Here is a 15,269-nt window from a genome sequence, read left to right on the forward strand (position 1 = left end):
CAAATAGCATATTCTAATTAATCGTGGGGAGAGGGGGTGGGTGGTTACTTGGTATCTTTTAATCACTAAAAGGGTCCGTTTTCGACCAAAGGGTTTGGGTCCATTTGGGTAGAGGGACGTTTTGACTACAACCCAAGCCTTCACAATTACAATGAAATTTTGAAATTGTACGAAAAAGCTTGCAGTTTTTGTAAGTTTCATTTTCATCTTCATCTTTAATCGTTTCAGAAAACATCACAAATACATTCTCAATATGGTTGTCCTTGACAGAGACTCTTTGACCTTGATGCGAGCAAAGAGATGAGACATAAAATCGGTCCCGTATATCATTGTCGAACCTGTGGCTGTATCTATATTGCTATGATTTATGGAGAGGGAGAGGGGTGGGTGTCAAACTATTTCAGGCCTGCCCTCCTCCCTCTTTTCTTTTAGCTACAAGATTAAATGAAATATGAAATGAAGTAATTTGTCCCACATTTTTGACATGGAGAATGACAGGGTTGTGCAATTAGGAAAATTTCATTTTCACCAGCACTAGCCAATTCTTTTTTGGTTCCCTACTGTCCAGAAATTATGAACAGCCCTCAAATTATTTCCTCATGTTAAAAATTATTTCTCCCACTTACATCAATGACTGACAGATACTCTTTTAATCTTCATGATTCACCATTTTCAGGGAACAATGGTAACTTGGTCTATAATCAGTTAGAGTATTCACAGATTACTGTCCAAATTTTCTTAGCCATGTGCATCCATTATTATCTGTGTTTGAAAGTAAAATAAACAAAATTCTTTTTTTCCAAGATTTTCCATTTTGAAGAACATCCAGTCCCACTTGGTTTACGCACAGCTGTGAAAAAAAGGAGTCTGTGTCAGTGACTATCAACAAGACATTTTCAGAAACCCCAAATTTCAGAAAGAACATCAACTTGTGAATAAGATGAGTCAAAAGTGAAATTTCGAGTTTGAGGTATATTTAGCAATTATCAAATTTTCGTACATTTCTAGTACTTCCGAGAGCAATTTACAAATATTCAAGACTAAAATCAACTCCCGAAAATGGCAAACCATGACCTTCAAAGTATAAGATCAAAGTTGTTAATGAGTTGCTAATGATTTGTGAAACATTAAGTAATGCTTGCCTCTAATTAACTTAGCCAGCAATGAGTAATATTGGTCTATATATTTCTTATATAAAAATGGTGGATCATAGAATATATTATTTGATATGTAAATCATGACTGATACTATCTACCTAGCCTTAATCCAGAGTGTCATCAGAATTTTTGTTAGGGGGGGGGATTAAACCCCACTGGAGGCAAAGACTAAATTTGTTATGTTATTGCGGTAATAAATGAAAGCATTCAGAAAACTACTTGTTTTGGTTTTTTGATTTTGATCTATTTTTCAATAAGGGCAGGGGGAAGGAATGATTCTGTGTCTAATGCTTATACTAATTTTGTATTTTTTATATTTTAAATTTACCATAGACAGTATCTCTTGCAAAATTATTAGCTGGGCTTAAGGCTGGGTATCGATTACCAAATTGAGATTGATTATGGCATGAAGGCTATCGTTCATTAAACGATTAAATATTCTAAATATGAAATATAAGACATGCCAAAAATTTTAATTCAATTGGTTAGTTTTGTGTCATAGAAATATATTATTGCTGTTATCAGTTATTATAGTTTATTGTGAGTTATTATAGTTTATTGTGAGTTATTATAGTTTATTGTAAGTTATTATAGTTTATTGTGAGTTATTATAGTTATCATAGTTTTAATATTGTGAGTTATTATAGTTTATTGTGAGTTATTATAGTTCATTGTGAGTTATTATAGTTTATTGTGAGTTATTATAGTTTATTGTGAGTTATTATAGTTATTATAGTTTTAATATTGTGAGTTATTATAGTGAGTTATTATAGTTTATTGTGAGTTATCTGCTGAAGGGAAACTATGTGGAAGAGATTACTACATGTTAAAGGGACCATTTTGCAGGGTTGATTTTAGTCTTAAATGTATGTCAATAGTCTTCAGAAGTACTAGAAATGTTTGAAAATTGCATAATTCATTTAAAAATACTTCAAAGTAGGAATTTTATTGACTATTTTTATATGTTTAATGTCTTTTCTAAATATCACGAGTTGTCATTTCAACTTTCAAACGTAGATAATTCTTGACATACATGGATTTGAAGCCTATTGCTTAGTGGCTTAGCTAAAATATTCCAGTCTCTGAGACTTAAAGTATGATTGGTCAAAACAATGATCCACTTGTCCCTTTAATAGGTACAGTGGAAAAAGTGTAACTTATACATTTGATCGATTATGAAAGTTGATATTCGAAATTTAAACTTCATAGCAACGATTATCAATTATTTCAATAATTATACCCAGTGCAACCAATGCTGATTTTGATTCTTAATTTGGCTGACAGAGTCGCCTGCTGGAGAATGACTCTATTTGTCTTATTTGTGACTGTTCTATTTTCCTGTTTCCTGCTAGGGTTTGCCTTTGGGGTTGATTTGGGTCTTGAGTATATGTAAATAGTCTTTAGAAGTACTAGAACTACAACGATCACATAATTCTTTCAAATACACCTTAAATTTCTATATATGGTGAGTCTCAAGAAACTTTTAAATAATAGATAATTCTGAACACACATGGATTTTAAGGCTCAAATTTTGACGATGAGATGTGATCACTATTACTGATTGGTTTGGCTAAAATATACCTGTTTCTGAGACTAAGATACAATTGGTTAAACAGAAAAATATAACGCCACCTAACCATTCGTTTTAATTGCTGAAAATACATACTTTCAGCTATCTATATTACTTCTTAAAATACAAATAAAATAATACCTGGTTTGTCTATGATTGAAAAAAAATGTGCTGAATTTAGATTTTAATTCTAAAAAAAACTGACTAAACCTAAAAAAAACTGACTAAACCTAACGTCTTATTTGAAGATCAAAGACTCAATCAAATTCAAAATTGAAATTGGATAGGAGTAATACTAAATACTGTTGAAAAGCTCAAGTGCAGTACAGATTGACATTAAGTATAACCTGGATCTTTTAATCTGCTTGAAGTGCTCTTTAGGTAATAACTGGTGTGAAACATAGTGTGAGGACAGTCTTCCTCCCTTTATTAATCCCATCATTAATTATTACCATTAATCTTCGTTAGTTCCTTAACGAGCTCTTAGATCTATTGTCCTTTGTAATTATTTCATTACTAAAGCCATGACTGTACTTAATTCTAATAGAGCAAGGTTTTTCTCTCATTGACAATTCTTATGAGATCTTATGGTTCAATGGGCAGTATGCAAAAATTTCATCAAAGAAACGTTGTAAAATATACTTGAAAATATATTCTATTTACTTCTAATAATCAACTTGAAACCTTAAGAATAGGTAAGAGACACATTTCTCTATAATTAGGCATTTATTTTGCTTTAATCTATACTTTAGTTCTCAGATACCTACCAAAATCATAGTTAATTTGAAAGGTTTATATCAACATTTTAGATAGTTTTAGCATTGTTAAAATTGACATCAAGATATCTTTAAGATTAGGTATTGACACATTTCTATAATTTTCATTAATTTGAGCATCTAACCGTTGTCATCAAAGATAATAATAATGTTGAAGAGGGCTGTCTCTAGACCCTAACTATGGTGGCTAAGTTAAAATACAAATTAAGAAAAATCAGTACAAAGATTGGTGTAATTTAATTGGAATGTCTTGTAATATGAAATATTAGTCAGTGAAGTTATCATTGTAATTTCTTTATCTTTAATATATATATGTTCAGAAATTGTGTTGTTGTTTTCTATTGAATGCAGAGTGTCATAGATTATAGAAGACAATGTTATCTACAAGCAGATAGCTGGATGCATGGTAATTCTACTACATGGATACAATTTTCTTCATTGCACAGTGCACCTTTCTTTTCCATTGAACGGTCACAATTAGAATTGTAACTGACTCCAGTAAATTGTGACTGACTTTTGAAAATTAGTTGAAAAATTGCAATATCGATACGAGTGACGATTTCGACTAATTGTGATGACTTCAGGGTCTCATCAAAAGATTATAGATGCATGGCAATTCTACTGTAATGGACAAAATTTGCCTTATTGCACACCACCTTCTTCAACATCCTAATCCACTTTAGAGCAGCGAGCAAGTGCCTAATTAAATGAACCATCATGGCACTATAAATAATGAAAAATCTATATGCTTTATCATAAAATGTTAATAGACATTAGCTTTCAGCGTATTATTAGTAAATTTTAATTAGTTAATGAGTTGTGATGCCTAACGAACCTTAAAGATATGGGAGAATGGCAAGAATTATAAGTGATCTTGATGAACTCTTTTGATTAGGTTATTTATATAACTATTTATTAACTCAGTGATCTGTAAAAAGATATGTTTGGCAATTCATTCAAAGTGTAAGTGCTCCTTTTTTAAAGGGACACATTTGCCATCCGTTTGACTCAGAAACGGAAATTTTTTAGCTAAACTAATCAGCAATAGTGTTCACAGCTCACCATCGACATTTGAGCCATCAAATGCATGTATGTCCAGAATAATCTGTGTTTGAATGTTAAAATGACAAAATGTCTTTTTTGAAACTCTGTCATATATAGAAAAGACAATTGTAGAAATAGAAAGTGAAATTTTATGGTTTGAAGTGTATTTTGAGGTATATTTGAAGAGATTATACAATTTCTGTAAGCTCTAATAATTCTGAAGACAATTTACATATTCAAGACTAAAATCAAACCCTGAAAATGTTGAACATTGCTTTTAGAAAATAGTTCTTAAAAAGACAGAACTGTGTCAAAAAGTTCTTCATTAATCTTTTTGATTGCTTTAGACAGTAAATATAATGACCTCTCACCTGACCTCAATGTCAAAGGTCAATCGAGAAGTTTATTTGGTACTGATTACCTCAGAAGTAGGTTGAATTTGGCCGATTGCGAAGTAGAATTAATAATGGTTATAAAGTCCAGATATCTTATGAGCTTGACCTCGGGTTTAGACCATGGCTTAAGTAGAAATGAATAGCAATCAAGTTAGGCCTTTTATCTCCTCCTCGTTGATACTGATAGCAACCAAGTTCAGCCTTTTATCTTGTTGGATTGGCAACTATGAAGGAAGATTTGTTATCTCATAGGTTAGCCTGTCTTAGTAACGGGAAATGAAATAGTGTTTTACATTCTTCTTTACTGCATCTTTTCAGTGATGGCTGCAAAACTTTAGATTGGGAGGGACCATTGAAAACCATTCTAGAGGGTGTCAGGGTGAACAAATTTGTAAAATAAACAGCTTAAATCTTGTATATCATGCCTTTTAAAAGTATTTTTCAATAATATTACATTTTTAAAATGTAAAAGTTTGATAGAACAGAAACATTTGCTTTCTTTTCTCCAATGGTTTAGGTCAAATTTTGGGAAATTCAATTGCGTAATCTGAAATACATGTTGGCAGCATGAGATTACAGTTTAATATTCTAGTCTGGCATCCACGGCAATTACAGTCTGTTACATTTGCCTGCGAAGACTCACATTCATCCCAATTTCTCCAGGTATGAAAGACTTGGCCATCAGGAACATAGTGTAAACATTTACTCGTAGAAGTATGATAGCCATTGTTTGAGGAGTTTTTTTTATACCATGGGTATAGATGTGCTCCAAGCTGCCCGGCTTCCACGTTTGATCCATAGGAGGCCCACGTTTGGTCCATCAGACCTGATGAAGATGTGAACAACATGAGGGATCCGATCAGAATGCTTCGGACCAGAAAGCAACATACTGGTCCCTGGTAGACTGCAGCTCGAACTTTAGTGCACATTGGAGGAGTCACTTCATCATCCCAACAGTCTGTAATGTATACTGTGATGAAACTTAGACACAACCTAAAAAAAAACTTGGATATGGAGATAAAAACAACTAAAATCCCACGGCGCAATGCGTTTCAGGTGAACAGTGCTGCAGAGGCCGCTGGGTACATAGTGTAAATACTAGCATAAACTGTGCCTTATTGGCCTAATGAAATGAAATGGAGTTATATGTCATTAAAGTACTGGGCTAAAAAAATGAAACAGTTGTCTATTCTGAACTGTTCCTTTCTAGGCTAATGAAATAAATTGGATTTTTATTTTATTAATTCTCAAACCTAATTGGTTAATGAAATGGAATGAAGTTATCCTACTGTTATGCACCTTTCTGGGTTAATGAAAGAAGAAATGTAATGTTATGTTGCTTAAATCTTATTGATTGAATGAAATAAAATAGAGTTATATGTCCTAAAATAATGCAGCTTTATAGGTTAATGAAATGGAATGGAGTTTTATTTCCTACTGTTCTGCACCTTATTGGCCTAATGAAATGAATTGGATTTTTATTATCTTAATTCTTGTACCTTATTGTTGTAATCAATTGAAATGTAGTTTCATTTTTATACTATCCTGCACGTTACCAAAACAAAATTTTTAATGATATATTTCAATTAAGTGTGTATTGCAATTTTAATTTCTTACTCTTTGAAAACATATGAATAAAGACATTTGACTTGTAATATTTATGACATTGATCTTAACGATATTGAAATTAGTTATGATAGAAATATTAATGATTTTCTCTAAAGATGTTGTACAATCAATTTGTCAGTATGTATAAGTAAACATCTTATCAAATATTCACCCCAGGGCCCCAAAAACTCTTTTCACTCCCTTAATGCATCTTCCTGGATACTGTTTTTGTTTTCAAAACAAATTTTTCAAGAGCATTCACCTCTAAGATATAGGACATGGTAGAATTTTTTTTTTGCATAAGATTTGTAGTGACTTAAACAATGCACACAATCTCAGATGTAGCAGCCCAATTGCAAAATAAATTTCTAATATGTCTCTTACGTATTCTAAAAGTTTCTATTGATAATATCGATTCTGTATGACGCATAACGCTTAATTAACAATTATTACGCTCTGTTTTTAATTAACCCTCTGGCATAATATATACAGTTTGATCAAGTAAATACATATTATGTAAAAAGCATATATCAGTAATATTTTCAGGTATGATTTATGAAGTTTCAATATGGTAGCAGCAAAAATAAGGATGCATTTGCCAAAACTGTTAAATTTGCTTTGAATATCTGAAAGTATTCATTGAAAGGCAAATTTGAGATTTTCAAATAAATTTTTTACTGCATATGAAAAGTGCTCTTTGGTAATTTGTTCATTGCCTGTCATTTAAACAGCAAAACATGACTGGCAAAAATAGAGCAATCAACAGTCCTAGATTATAAACTGGAAATTTTGAGAATTTTGTTCTCATAGCTATTATGATAGTCTGTCCTTTACAATATGAGTTAACACCATTGACTGATGAATTATGGGAAATAATATTTTTCAGACATTTCTGTTATATCTAGCAGTATAAATTGTAATCACAGAAAGCAGATTTTTTTATTGTTTCAACAAATTTATTTTCAGACCCAGACGTTCCTTGGTGGAGTAATTTCAGGGACTTTTTTTCATGGCGTAATCATATCCTATTATACTTCTCCATTATTCGTGACTGTTGAAATAAAAGCCTCACTCATGATTTTATTTTGGACTAATCTAATTTTGCTCCATGTTATGTTTATATTGTCTACCATTTAAAGGAAGACAGTCCTGACATTCTGTAGAAAATATGTTGGAAAAGCAACCAGAATTATTGAACAATAACTTAACTGAATTTACTCCTGAAATGACACATTTTTCTGACTGTTATAAGACATTGTGAAACCAACATGTTTTATATGATTTCAGCATTTGTCAATGTTTTTACAACTACAACATCCTGTAGGTCTTACAATTCAATCAAAACTAAGTATTTTATGACATAGCTAACAGTAATACCCTTATATATTACTGCAAGTTTTTACAATAATGGCATCATTACAGTGAAGCATTTCAATAATCACAGGACTGAAAATTTAATTATGCAAATAGAAACTGTGAACATCTAGGAAATCTACTTATGACCCCATAAAACTTGTTCTGAGAGTGTTTCTGGGGGGAATGGGAGAGATTCCACCTTTGAGTCTACACATAGCTGTTTCATAGTTAATCTTAACCACAACAATTGTTGCACCATCAAGTCAGTCAGCCCCTGATTTGTACTTCCAGTCACTGTTCTCGATATCATTGACCCACTGGTAAAGATTTGGTTATCTAACTCGCGGACTGTTTAACTTTAAATTGAAAGTTGATTATTTTTGTCGTGCGTGAAGTTGGTTTATTTGATTATCCAGGCAGACGAAATGCAGATGGTTTAAAACTTCACATAATTTAATCAGTTAGTTGATGAAAGCAAGAAATACATAAAATGCCAAAGTTCGCATGAAGTTTGAGAAATTTAGCAAGTACAGGGAGAGAGGCTAGACCATGTATTATGCTTATTTATTAACATACATTGATATATTAGGGGTAGACATGATGCCACATGCAGAGGCATATCTAGAAAATGTCTTACAGGTGGGGGGTTGGGATCAAAGTTGAGAGGTGTCTCTTTGAAGCAAGGCTCTAATGCTCATGAGTCCAGAGGCCTTCCAAAAACCAACATATTTCAGAGGGCCGACATGAATTTTAAGCATTAATGAGTGCTTAATTTTCACTTCATAATTAACCTTTCATCGGCCAGAGATACCACTTTTCATTATAAAATACTTATCTTATGATTGATATAATTCCTCATATGAAGAATTTATTTGCCTTTATGTATTGCCAATCTGTTATTTTGGATTTTGTTTGGTGTTTCTGATTGGTAACACATGTAATATATTTAATAACTATTAGGAATTAGTACAGTCATAGTTTAATTTCTGTCTCAAATTCTACAACTTTTTTCAAAACATAAAAATTCCCAGTGGACCTGTGATGCCATTTTCATTTATTGTGGAATTTGTGCGGCTAAATGATTTAATTCCAAGGGGATTTGAATTTGAAAGATTCCTGAAGTATTGTTTATTAGTGACTAATGGTGAATATAGTCCGAAACATCTGCCTTTATTCAAACCTCTGATAGCTACTTTTAAACTTATCGTCTGGAGTAGAGTCAGAAAAAAGAGGCCTGTTTTATGTGGTACAATACCAGCCCTATGAGACTGCATTTTTCAAACATATATTAAATTACCTTTGCGATGACTGTTAATTAGTGTTAGGCATCATCATTACTTTCAGTTTTTAGTTTCATGTGACCTTGGACATGTGATAATATAGCCCATGAGACGTGATGGAACCTCAAAGGTGCAGTAAATCCCCATAGAACAGGGCCTAATTTTTCAATCAGTTCACAAGCCAATAACTGGCAAAATATCCATCAGAGGCTGAAATAGAGAGATGTTTCGGTCTATTGTAGATCATGCTTCACTGAACGGTGTTTGTCATTTTAAATTCAGCTGGCTGTCTGGTGTATGTTAATTTCTGTTACACCAGAGTTGTTTGTTTTGGTTGTCATGTTAAATATTGCCTCCAATATGACTGCCTGCTTGTTCACAAGACAATAAATATTTGTCACATTTATATTTAACTATAACTATTGAATCGTCCAGAAGTTACATTGGTAAACTAATCATGGCTACAACAAGCCTATGGATAATAGATTACTAGTAATATTATCTTAAAATATACATATTATTTAAACGACATTTAGAAGCAGAGAGCATATATAACAAAAAAAAACAAACAAATATTATTATGTTATGACACACTTTTCAATTAGATGAAAACATGTGTAAATTGTGTTGAAACATAATGTACTTTGTTATTAAAGAAAAGAAATTCTTTTTACCGTAAACCATGTATTGCGATACATATTGTATTTTAGCCCTTATATAGTAGTGCTGGGTATCATCAATCATGATACAAGGGTCACGATATGATACATATAACGATATGGGTTAATGGAATAAAAATTAACATTTTATCTTCAAAGTTTCTATATATACTAATTCATAACTTTATAACTGTGATATTTGATAATAAAGTTGATAGAAGTGGTTAGCGTCCACTGTCTTATAAAACGTTTCTAACAATTTCAGTGAAAAAAATCTATCCTGGCAAAATTTCCCTCATTGTAACCTGCATGGCGTTGTCCTTCTTTATTATCCCACAAGATACAGAAAAGAAAGACATAAAAACTCCATTCTTTTCATTTCATTTCTTTCTTTCATTCTGAAGTAAAATGTTTGCAGGCCCAAGACAAAGCTAACATACAGCAATTTTGGAAGAGGACAATGCTCTATTATTTTACTAAGTCAACAAGTACGTATTTGTGAACTAAGATGAATATCAAAATTGATAAGAACAGAATCAAACAACCCAGAGGCTAAACTCATTATACTGTTCTGCAGCAAATTACGCCATTAATTTGTAATGGATTATTTGGAATATTGATGCTGTAATATCCTAACGTTATTTTCGGAATCAAATTAGACCTGTCAGTAGAAATAGGGTTTTCTTTTTAAGAGAGTTCTGATAAGCTATTGATCGATTTTTAGAGGCATAAACTCAATTCGTCACTTTTAATAACTTTAAAGAGATTTTAAAGTTAAAAGTAATGTTACTCAGATTTAGGTTAAAGGGGCAGTATGAAAAATTTTCATTATCAAAAACATTAATTATACCTAAAAATATTTCTAAAATATTCTATTTATATCTGTGTATCTACTTGATCAAACTTAATTAGTCTTAAAAGGGTTAATTAAAAACAGGGTATATAATTGTTGATTAATTAGTTTGATGCAGGTAAGAGGGATTGACATGGAAAAATCATCTACCTGGTAGTCATTAGGAATGGAGAATAAACTGATTAAACATATTAAAGATCCCTTGACTTCCATTAGTAAGTTTTGGGCTAAAAAATTAACAGCTGGATTCCAGTTAAAACTTTCAGATTTTCAGGGATACATTTCTATAGATTTTGGTGTATTTACAAATTTGAGCAAAAATATTTGTTGACCTATAAAAAAAGGGAATGTCCCATTTAGCGGTATCGCATCACAGTTTGAGAGCCAAATGACCCTTTTTGGCAATCTAGTATTTCCTTTAATTAGCATCACCCAAGCAAAGCATCACCCACCTCCGTGTTATGTTTCAGAGAGCGTTTCACTGTTGTACTATTGTCAGCTTATAATAACACCCAACATCACCAAACTCTGGGTTATATTCTAGAGAGTGGTTCACTGTTGTTCTATTATCTGTTTATAGAAACATCAGACATCACCTAATATAGTATTTTTATGTTCATTCATGAATTTGCCAGCTTGTGAACAATATTTTTGGCTGTCAATTCTTTTCCTTTTAAGGATTTCTGAATTGCTGTTTTTATTATTTTGGGTTTTTATATCTTGGTTTTCTTTTTGTTCCAACCTTCAGAACTTTGACAACACCTCAGAATATAGATATTGACATACTATGGGTTTTGATATGTCAATTTTCTCTTTCCCTTTAAGGACAATGACTTTTAAATAGGTTTTTTATGTCAATTATTCTAAGCAGCTGATGAAAAAGCCAGGTCTAAAGAAATAACGAAAACAATAAGTTATATATAACAATAATCAAATTATGTGTAGCTTTATTATGATGGATTCTGTTATTTATAGAAACATATTGCTTTCACTTTATCTGTGTTGTCTCCTATTGTTTATTACTGTTTTACTGTAGGGTACTGGTGAAATGGGGAAGTTCAAACAATTTTCATTATTAAAGATGTAGGTGCCCTGGCAAATTTTCTTCATTGTGTCACAAAGTCGTGTTAACTTTGTTCTTTTGTTGTAAAAGGGATGATAGTTGATAACTGATAGGGTATAGTTCTATGGTTCTAATAGTCTGGGTATTATATTATTATATAAGTTAGTATTCATTGTTGTATATTTTTATGTTTTCTTGTGTTAAAATTATATAATGTATATGTATATGTGTTATTGTCAGCTAAGTAAATTTGTTAATTTATATGTCTCTTATTATTGGGTCTTATTTGGGGTGACGCTGAAGTATGAAGCATTCTGTCCATCCATCCTGTGACACATTGAACATTGAGGTGCATCTTTATTCACCCAAACTGAGGCAAAAAGAGGGTCATAAAACTAAATATTCATTTCAATTCATTCAAAATTTCTATGTATGAAAAGATAGAAAAATGAAATCATAGAAAAGAGAAATTATGGCTTCCAAATAATATAAAGAATGTGACAAAGCCAGAAGCATGTCAGGTCTAATTCTCCGGCAACTTTTTCCCTGATTAAATTTCGAATTTGTAGCGCTATCAAATTACAACTGTCTGTCATGTTGAAATCGTTCCAAATCAATTTTACACTTTTTATCAATCAGATTACTAGTAGTTTGGACGTGACGTAGTTTTTGTCGTGTTCGTATTGAAGCTGTACATGTCACTAAGAGATGATAAGATTAACGATAAAACCAAGCTGAAATTTTTATTAGTATTAAATAGAGTTTGCTGGAGTGAAATGCAGTGTGCAATAATGGAAATTTTACATGTACAACAACATTAGTCTATTCTTTGTGATTTCCAACTAGTGAGAGATCTTTAACATGCAGAGTTGTAGCATTGGGACCTAAATTTATTGTTCTATCTAATGAATGTTGATTTTATTTCATTTCAAAATTAACCGACTTTTTCTGAAATAATTATATTATCCCAAAGTATGTTCGATTCACTATTGCTGGAAATTGACCTAGTTTGAAACAATAATTAAGTTATCTAATTTAAGTGTACATATAAAAGATTTATTATCTGGTTGAAAAAAAGCTTTTTAGCATATTTCCTGTTGATTCTGTAGACAATTGTAGCGAATGGTAACCGATGGAAACGGTGCGGAAGTCAACTTGATGTGTGGTAATTTAATTCCGCTATTGATTGACTGAACAATTCTCAAGTCAGGTTTGAACTCAACTTTAATACAATCTGGTTGAAATGTAGTTTTGCTGGGTTTTTTCTGCCACCATTCAGTTTTACTGACCGGCACTAATCTGAAAATAATGGTTCACTGACTGGCATTAAGATTTGTATAAAATGATTAAAATGATACTAAATATTAAAGATTTTAACATAACTTGTGTGTTCATTAAAACTATAATTCAAAAAGTAAATCTATTTATAATTCAGTCCAATATCACATTAATTACTTCTATTGTAGAAACTTTGATAAAATCAACGTAACCAAACATATGATATGATATTGATTGCTTTGTTATCTTCGCCATTTTGAGCCACCAAATTTTTCTAGCTACAACTCTGTCTGCAGGTTACTATTGCTTTTGTCTTCCACGATCTGACTAAATTATTGGTCAAATGGTGTTAAATTTTAATTTACCCTAATAGTATTTAAAGTTGGGGTAACTGGTGAAAAACACTTAAAAGTCAATTGGATGTAAAACTAGTCAAATAAATTGCAGAACAATAGAGTGTAGTACTCCTTTTTTATCTCATTTGTTTGTGACCATTTTGGCACTGTGAAACTGATGGATTGCAGCTTTCTTTTTTCAGTCAACCTTTTTTACAATAGAATAAAAGTTTATTCCAATAGATGCCACAAATCCTGGAAGTAAAAACATAAAATCAACTTTTAAGTTACTTGAGATTATCGAAATTCCACAGGGACATTAAAGTTGGAAACAATATCTTTTTAGCAAAAAATAATTTGAATGGTAATAGATTAATGCACGACATAGTTGATTTTAAATTTGAATTCAAAGTCCTTTGATACTCAATTAAAATACATGTAGTATCTGGAGGTTTTACATTTAATAAACTTTCTTATAGTTGATGATAGTCACTTGGGACATAAAATATTTGTGATGTGTTGGCAAAATCAAACAATTGCCAGTAAAACTTTACATTTCAGGAGCATTAAAAATGTAAATTTACTTTAAGTTTTACTAATTTCATTTCTGAAAGCTTGTCACACATGGTAACACTAGCAAGTGATGTCTAGTTTGGTCACATAATATTAGATATAATGATGACAGGGAGGTGATGTGTGGCATACATTAGAGTGATGCTTTTATGTTGGACTAACGATGCCTGGTACTTCATCATTAAGAGGATAATGTCTAAAGTCAATAGGTGATGCATGTTCTTCGCTTCGTTTGGTAAAGTGATGCCTGCTCCTCTTAAATCAATAAGATGATGCTTGCTATTTTAATATTCATGAGGTAATGCCTCTTCTAACATTCAATAAGGTGATGCCTCCTAACATTAATGAAGGTGATGCTTGCTATTTTAATATTCAGAAGGTGATGCTTGTTCTTCTATGATTCAATATATTATATATATATTTTTATATTCTTTGTTATATGGAGGTGGATTTACATAAGCTTGTTCTTGTTTCTGAATCTATGTTATGTATTGTAATTGATATTATAGATAGAAATGAATATTGATTAAATCACAATAAGTGATGCCTGCTCTTCTAAAATTCAATAAGGTGATGTCTGCTCTAAAATTCAATAAGGTAATATCTGCTCTAAAATTCAATAAGGTAATATCTGCTCTAAAATTCAATAAGGTGATGTCTGCTCTAAAATTCAATAAGGTGATGTCTGCTCTAAAATTCAATAAGGTGATGTCTGCTCTAAAATTCAATAAGGTAATATCTGCTCTAAAATTCAATAAGGTGATGTCTGCTCTAAAATTCAATAAGGAGATGTCTGCTCTAAAATTCAATAAGGTAATATCTGCTCTAAAATTCAATAAGGTAATATCTGCTCTAAAATTCAATAAGGTGATGGCTGCTCTAAAATTCAATAAGGTGATGGCTGCTCCCCTGTCACATTTAATTAGGTGATGCTTCCTCCTTCCATTCAATTAGGTTATTCAATTAAATGATGCTTGTTGTTTTTGTATGTAGGACTAATCATGTTGCATGTCAGGTGACACATGTCAGTTGTATATTGGATTAAATTTTGTGATACTTGACATATGTCAGATGATATGTACATGAGAGCTGTTATCTGTTGTCAATCTTGACATGTCATCCTTGTTATTAGCACATTTATACTGACTGGATATTAACCCTTAACCCTTTTAGTACTTACAGATGTTATAATGGCCACGAGATACTTTTGTACATGGTTTCCCCCTGTCAGTGATGCAGATTGGAAGTGCTGACAAGGAAAATGTGTCTGGTTGTTGGGATGGGAAAGGAGCCCAAGGCTCCATGTGCCACTAGCTGTCCGT

The sequence above is a fragment of the Lottia gigantea genome (genome assembly GCF_000327385.1).
Source record: "Lottia gigantea unplaced genomic scaffold LOTGIsca_140, whole genome shotgun sequence".
Lineage (NCBI taxonomy): Eukaryota > Metazoa > Mollusca > Gastropoda > Lottiidae > Lottia > Lottia gigantea.